Here is a 5,267-nt window from a genome sequence, read left to right as displayed (position 1 = left end):
TTTTTTTTTTGAGACGGAGTCTCGGTCTGTCGCCCAGGCTGGAGTGCTGTGGCCGGATCTCAGCTCACTGCAAGCTCCGCCTCCCGGGTTCCCGCCATTCTCCTGCCTCAGCCTCCCGAGTAGCTGGGACTACAGGCGCCCGCCACCTCGCCCGGCTAGTTTTTTGTATTTTTTAGTAGAGACGGGGTTTCACCGTGTTAGCCAGGATGGTCTCGATCTCCTGACCTCGTGATCCGCCCGTCTCGGCCTCCCAAAGTGCTGGGATTACAGACTTGAACCACCGCGCCCGGCCTTTTTTTTTTTTTTAAATACAGGGATAACAGGTGTATGAAAATTTGTACTCCCAAGTGAAGGTTACCCTTCAAAATAACCACTTTGGAATGCTATCATCTTATTCCAGTGATGACACCAATTATTCAAAACCTTTTTTGAAATTATTTATTTATATATTGAGACAGGGTCTTGCTTTGTTGCCCAGGCTGAAGTGCAGTGGTGTGATCACAGCTCGCTGCAGCCTCAAATTCCTGGGCTCAAGCAATCCTCCCACCTCAGTCTCTTGAGTACCAGGGACTACAGGCACATACCACCACACCCAGACGATGTTTTTATTAACTGTTTTTGTAGAGACAGGGGTCTCACTATGTTGCCCAGGCTAATCCTGAACTCCTGGCCTCCAGTGATCCTCACACCTAAGCCTCCCAAGGTGCTGGGATTACAGGCATAAGCCACCACGCCCAGTCTGAAAGTAATTTAGAACTGGCTTTTAAGCCATATAAGAAAAATCAAGCTGGGAGCAGTGACTCATGCCTATGATCCCAGGATTCTAGGACACCAAGGTGGGAGGATTGCTTGAGCCCACGGGTTTGAGACCAACCTAGGCAACATAGCAAGACCCGTCTCTACAAAAAAAATTAAACATTAGCCAGGTGTGATTATGCTCACCTGTAGTCCTAGCTACCTGGGATGCTGAGGTGGGAGGATCACTTGAGCCAGTTTGAGGCTTCTGTGAGCCGTGACCATACCACTGTACTCCAGTCTGGGCAACAGAGCAAGATCTTGCCATAAATAAATAAATAAGTAAATAAATAAATAAAGCAAGCTCTCCTCTTTGTTACTGAACCAAACCAGGTCTATCTGTCCACGTGCAATGTAAAGCCAAACACTGAAGCACCAGATTTTTGTAGAGATAAAAGTCTATTTCAAGGTGGCTGAGCAAGAAGACAGGCTCAAATGTCTCTTCAATCTGGAGCCTGGAACAAATTTTAAGTGTGAGGGAGGACACAGGTATTGGTGGAAGTACTGGAAGGACAGATTTTGATCTGAAGGACTTCAAACAGTACCATTTATGGTAAGATATGGTAAAGGGTCTTATACCCAGACATTCCTGGGCTTGGACCCGTCGCTTTTGTTTCAAAAGTGTTCCCGTGCTCGAGTTTCAGCCACATCCCAATCTTTTGGTTCTGCCGAAGGGCAAGACTTTAGTTCCAGGGTTATTTGAGGTCAAAGTCTCCCTTTCTGCACATGCTCTGACTGTATGACTTGCAACTTCTTGGCTCTGGGCCTGTAAAATAACTTGATACCCCACTATCAGCGGGGTAGAACCAGTTAGAACTGATCCAGCAATTACACTCTCCAATGTGTAGATCTTGTGATGTTTAAGTCTATAACATGAATCCAGATTATTTGTGCTTTGATGGGGCCACAGTGTCACAAATAATTCCCCTTAGAGATTAATCCAAGAACTCCTTCTGTTTTACTCATCTCTCTGTAGCTTGCTGATGTTACCTTCTTTTTTTCTTTGAGATGGAGTCTCGCTCTGTCGCTCAGGCTGGAATGCAGTGGCACGATTTCCGCTCACTGCAAGCTCCGCCTCCTGGGTTCACGCCATTCTCCTGCCTCAGTCTCCTGAGTAGCTGAGACTACAGGCACCCGCCAGTACGCCCGGCTAATTTTTTTGTATTTTTAGTAGAGACAGGGTTTCACCGTGTTCGCCAAGGTGGTTTCGATCTCCTGACTTCGTGATCTGTCCATCTGCCTTGGCTTCCCAAAGTGCTCAGATTACAGGCATGAGCCACCGCACCTGGCCTTTTTTGTTTGTTTGTTTGTTTGTTTTTCTGAAATGGGGTCTCACTCAGTCACCCAGGCTGGAGTGCAGTGGTGTGATCATAGCTCACTGCAGCCTCAGACTCCTGGGTTCAAGCAATCCTCCCATCTAGGCATTCCAAAGTGCTGGGATTACAGGTGTGAGCCACTGCACCTGACCTGATGTTACCTTCTTCTGCATAGCCTAGCACTGCTGTCAATTTTTTTGTTTTTTTTGAGACAGAGTCTCGCTCTGTTGCCCAGACTGGAGTGCAGTGGTGCAATCTCGGCTCACTGCAACCTCCACCTCCCTGGTTCAAGCGATTCTCCTGCCCCAGCCTCCTGAGGAGCTGGGACTACAGGCATGTGCCACCTGGCCTGGCTAATTTTTTGTATTTTTAGAGAGATGGGGTTTCCCTGTGTTAGCCAGGATTGTCTCGATTTCCTGACCTCATGATCTGCCCGCCTCAGCCTCCCAAAGTGCTGGGATGACGGGCGTGAGCCACTGCGCCTGGCCTCACTGCTGTCTATTTATGTCATAGACTATGCTCTGCTCTTAGAGTCTTAGTAAAAAAAAACAAAAAACGAAAAAAAAAAAACTTCCTATTGCTCATTACTATAAGCCAAGCTAATCGATTTTTCTTTGTAGTTGCTACTAGTACTATCTCTATGCCCACAAAGAGTCTTAAGAAAACCGTCCTGGGCAAGTTTTTGTTTCCATACCCATAGACAGACATGTACTTTGTTCTTTGTTGTTTCATGCCCTGCCCTCACTGCACTATCCCCACAGCTCCAATCTTGCATCCTTGTTTTCATGTAGCAGGTTCTGAAACACAAGATTCTGTATTTATCTTGCTAAGGAGAAAGAAAGCAGTAACCCCAAGGAGAAATTATTTTTAATTTCTTTTAGAATTCCTTTTGCTTATTCTGTGGATTATATCCCAAATTAGAGGTTTAAACTGAGGCCGGGCGCAGTAACTCACACCTGTAATCCCAGCACTTCAGGAGGCAGAGGCGGGTGGATCACCCGAAGTCAGGAGTTCAAGACCAGCCTGGACAACATGGTGAAACCCTGTTTCTACTAAAAATACAAAAATTAGCTGGACGTGGTGGTGGGCATCTGTAATCCCAACTATTCGGGAGGCTGAAGCAGGAGAATTGTTTGAACCTGGGAGGTAGAGGTAGAAGTGAGCCAAGATTGCGCCATTGCACTCTATCTCAAAAAAAAAAAAAAAGGGTTAAACTGTCTGAAAGTTTTGTCCTGCACTCCAGCCACTGGGAGGTCTGTTGCAGGAGAGGGGTAGGCAGTGAGGGGAGGGTGGGGACGCATGCTGTTGGATTGCTCTGGCTGCAGGATGTGAACTAAACTTTGCCTCCAAGTTTGGGATTCTCGCCTTCCATTCATAGTCAATGGTTTCTTGCTGTCTTTCCTTCCTTCCTTCTTTCTTCCTTTCCTTCCCTCCTTCCCTGCCTGCCTCCTTCCTTTCCCTCCCTCCTTCTCTCCCTGTCCCTTCCTTTCCCTCCCTCCCTCCTTCCTTCCTTCCCTTCCTCCTTCTTTCTTTTTCTTTCTTGCCTTCCATTCATATTCAAGGGTTTCTTGCTGATTTGTCTTTTCTTTCTTTCTTTCTTTCTTTCTTTTTTTTTTTTTTGAGACGGAGTTTCGCTCTTGTTGACCAGACTGGAGTGAAATGGCCCGATCTCCGCTCACTGCAACTTCCACTTCCTGGGTTCCAGCGATTCTCCTACCTCAGCCTCCCAAGTAGTTGGGATTACAGGCGCGCACTACCTCGCCCGGCTAATTTTTGTCTTTTTGGTAGAGATGGGGTTTCACCATGTTGGCCAGCTTGGTCTGGAACTCCTGACCTCAAGTGATCTGCCCACCTTGGCCTCCCAAAGTGCTGGCATTACAGGTGTGAGCTACCCTGCCCAGCCGCTGTTTCTTATAAATGTAAGTCACACTGGGCCTTTGCACTCTCTCCTCCATCTGCCTAGAATTCTTTTCCTCCTCCCTAAACACTCCTCTATCCAGTTCAGCATCTCTGCCATGCGGCCTGAGTTGACCACGGGCTTCCCAGCCCTCCCTGCCCACGCCCCCCACCGCAGTGCCCCCTGCACGCCTACCACTTTCCCTTCCGCAGCACCATCGCCTTCTAACACCCGACCGATGAGGCCTGAAATCAACGGCTCTATCTCCCCTGGACTGTAAGTACTAGGAAGGCAGGGCCCTTGGTTTTACTCCCTTATGGATCCCAAGCACCTGGAACGTTACAGGCGTTCAACGACCATAAAGGAACAAGTGAATGCACGAACGCACTAGATAGACGGGTACCAATCCTTGTGTGAGGGCCGCTGCCCCCCGCGTGGATACCGGGCACCAGGCCAGATCTTGCTGGGAAGGGGTCTCGGGTCCAGCGGGGAGAGGGGCGAGGACACCTCGTGGTCACCAAGGCTCTTCCTGGCGGACGATCCCTAACACACGTGAGAACCCGTTCAAAAAGCACTTCCACCCGGCTCCTCTGGGCTTCCGGCGACAGCGAGTCGCGGCCGATCGCTCGCACGCCCCTCACCCTCGCTGGGCAGCTCCTCACGGCTTCGGCCTCCGCTCCTAGGCCTCCGCTCCTCGGCCTCGCCCCCTCGGCTATCAGGCGCCAGCCGAGCTCTCAGACCGTTTGGTCTGCACCGCCAGGCGGGGGCGCGCGAGGGTGCGGCCGGAGAGCGGATTTTCCTGATCTGCCTAGGAACTCCTGACGTCCATGCGAAAGCTCAGCAGGGTTGGCTGAGATGAGAGGGACGGGCAGGTAGCTACAACGACGGGAGGGGAGCATGGGGAAGATGAGGGTGGGGAAGGCTGAATCCTGTAGGGCAGAAAGCGCGTGTTTGGCGCCGCATAACTACTTCTGAATAACGCAATATGGAAACAAAAGGAAAGGGATCGTTGCGGCAAAGCGCTGTTGTATGAGGAAAACAAGAGGTTGTCCTCCCCTGTGGCTGTTGTTTTCGTGGTGCGGCCCGGACACGTGAGCCGGCCCGCGCCGCAGAGAGTTGCGCGCGAAGCCACGTTCCCGCCTTGGACATCCTGGCTCGCTTGGCAGAGCTTGGGGCCTCTGCTGGCTGCGCCCTGGCGGGCTGGGAGATGTGTTTGGCAGAGTTTTGACAATGGATAATTTGCAAAAAGGCTTGTTTTT

Source organism: Theropithecus gelada, chromosome 16 (genome assembly GCF_003255815.1).
Source record: "Theropithecus gelada isolate Dixy chromosome 16, Tgel_1.0, whole genome shotgun sequence".
NCBI classification, from domain to species: Eukaryota; Metazoa; Chordata; class Mammalia; order Primates; family Cercopithecidae; genus Theropithecus; species Theropithecus gelada.
The sequence above is the reverse complement of the archived record's forward strand: the minus strand, read 5'-3'. Positions refer to the sequence as shown.